Below are 2615 nucleotides of genomic sequence, written 5' to 3'. Positions count from 1 at the left end.
GCTACAACTTTCATTTTTGAATCATCTCTAAATGCCTTGTATATCAAAAGATATAGGCTTCCGAAATCGGACCAGTGAATTACTCTTCACCGCGGACCGCACCAAAACTAGTGCGGCCACACGGGCCTCTCCGTGGCCGCAGTCCATATCGTGCGGACCGCACTGCCCTGTTCAGAGGTCCTCCACCTCTCTGAGCCTGCAACAACTCAGGTTTTAAGCCTAAGACACCCCGGAACCTACCCGAAACTCACCCGAGCCCTCGGAACTCCAACCCAAGCGCACACAAAACCTCAAAAACATCCTACCGACTTATTCGTGTAATCAAATCATCAAAATAACATCATGAACATCCAATTAAATCTCGAGATCAATGAAATTTTCTCAAAACTTCTTTGAACATAAATTTTGCAATTTAAGTTCGAATCACGTCATATGACATCCGTTTTTCACCAAATTCCACAGAAATGTCTTAAATCATATATAGGACTTGTACCTGGTGCCGGAATCAAAATACGGGCCCTATGCCATCATGTTCTAATAAAATTTCATTTCAAATTTCTTTAAACAATTCCAGAAAACAATTTCCTTTGAAAATTCATTCCTCGGGCTTGGGACCTCGGAATTCGATTCCGGGCATACGCCCAAGTCCCATATTTTCCTACAGACCCTCCGGGACCGTCAAATCACGGGTCCGGGTCCGTTTACCCAAACGGTTGACCGAAGTCAAATTACTCATTTTATATTCAAAACTTATCATTTTTCATAGATTATTATATTTAAGCTTTCCGGCTACGTGCCCGGACTGTGCACGCAAATCAAGATGACTCTAAATGGGGTTTTCAAGTCCTCAGAACACGGAATTTTGTTTTATAAAGTGATGACCCCAAAACAACTGTTCGTCCACCTCTACAAAGGTCATCACATTCTCCACCTCTAAAACAACCGTTCGTCCTCGAACGGACAGAAGAAGGAAGTACCTGAGTCGGGGAAAAGATGGGGATAACGGCTCCGCAAATCGGACTCGGACTCCCAGGTCGATGCCTTAGGAGGCTGACCTCTCCACTAAACACGAACAGAAGGAAAACTCTTCAACCTCAACTGACAAACCTGCCGGTCTAGAATAGCTACCGGCTCCTCCTCATAAGACAAGTCCTTGTCCAGTTGGATAGTGCTGAAATCTAATACGTGGGATGGATCGCCGTGATATTTTCGGAGCATGGACACATGAAACATTGGATGCACGGCTGATAAGCTCGGAGGCAATGCAAGTCTATAAGACACCTCTCCCACTCGATCAAGAATCTCAAACGGACCGATGAACCTACGGCTAAGTTTGCCCTTCTTCCCAAATCTCATCACGCCCTTCATAAGCGACACTCGGAGCAATACCCACTCTCCAACCATAAAAGCCACATCTCGAACCTTGCCGTCTGCATAATTCCTTTGCCTAGACTGAGCTGTACGAAGCCTATCCTGAATAATCCTGACCTTGTCCAAAGCCTCCTGAACCAGATCCATACCCAACAATCGAGCCTCCCCTGGCTCAAATCATCCAACCGGAGATCGACACCGCCTACCATATAAAGCCTCATAAGGAGCCATCTGGATACTCGACTGGTAACTGTTGATGTAGGCAAATTCTGCGAAAGGCAAAAACTGATCCCACGAGCCTCCAAAGTCACAAGCACGGAGCATATCCTCCAAAATCTGAATAGTCCGCTCGGACTTCCCATCCGTCTGAGGATGAAATGTTGTACTCAACTCAACCTGGGTGCCCAACTCTCGCTGAACTGCTCTCCAAAATTGCGAGGTATACTGTGTACCTCAGTCCGAAATGATAGATACAAGCACACCATGAAGACGAACAATCTCCCAGATATAGATCTCAGCTAACCTCTCGGATGAATAGCAGACCGCCACAGGAATGAAATGAGCTGGCTTGGTCAGCCTATCAATAATGACCGGTACTACATCGAACTTCCTCAGATTCTGCAGGAGTTTAACAACGAAATCCATAGTGATCCGCTCCCACTTCCACTCGGGAAGCTCAATCCTCTGAAATAAACCACTAGGCCTCTGATGCCCGTACTTAACCTGCAGACAATTCAAGCACCGAGCTACATATGCAACAATATCCTTCTTCATTCTCCGCCACCAATAATGCTGCTGCAAATCTTGACACATCTTCGCGGCACTCGGATGAATAGAGTACGGGGATCTATAGGCCTCCTCTAAAATCAACTCTCGGAGACCATACACATTAGGCACACAAACTCGACCCTACAATCTCAAAACACCATCATCATCTAAGGTAACCTGCTGGCACCTCCGCGCTGCACCGTGTCTCTAAGGATACGTAAATGGGGATCATCATACTACCGACCACGGATACACTCCAATAAAGAAGAACGAGCGACCGTGCAGGCCAATACACGACTACGCTTAGAAATATCCAACCTCACAAATTGATTGGCCAAAGCCTAAATGTCCAAAGCAAGCGGTCTCTCACCGACCAGAATAGAAGCAAGACTGCCCATACTGGCTGACTTCCTACTCAACGCATCAGCTACCACATTGACCTTTATCGGATGATACAAGATAGTGATATCATAATC

The sequence above is a fragment of the Nicotiana tabacum genome, chromosome 16, assembly GCF_000715075.1.
Source record: "Nicotiana tabacum cultivar K326 chromosome 16, ASM71507v2, whole genome shotgun sequence".
Lineage (NCBI taxonomy): Eukaryota > Viridiplantae > Streptophyta > Magnoliopsida > Solanales > Solanaceae > Nicotiana > Nicotiana tabacum.
The sequence above is the reverse complement of the archived record's forward strand: the minus strand, read 5'-3'. Positions refer to the sequence as shown.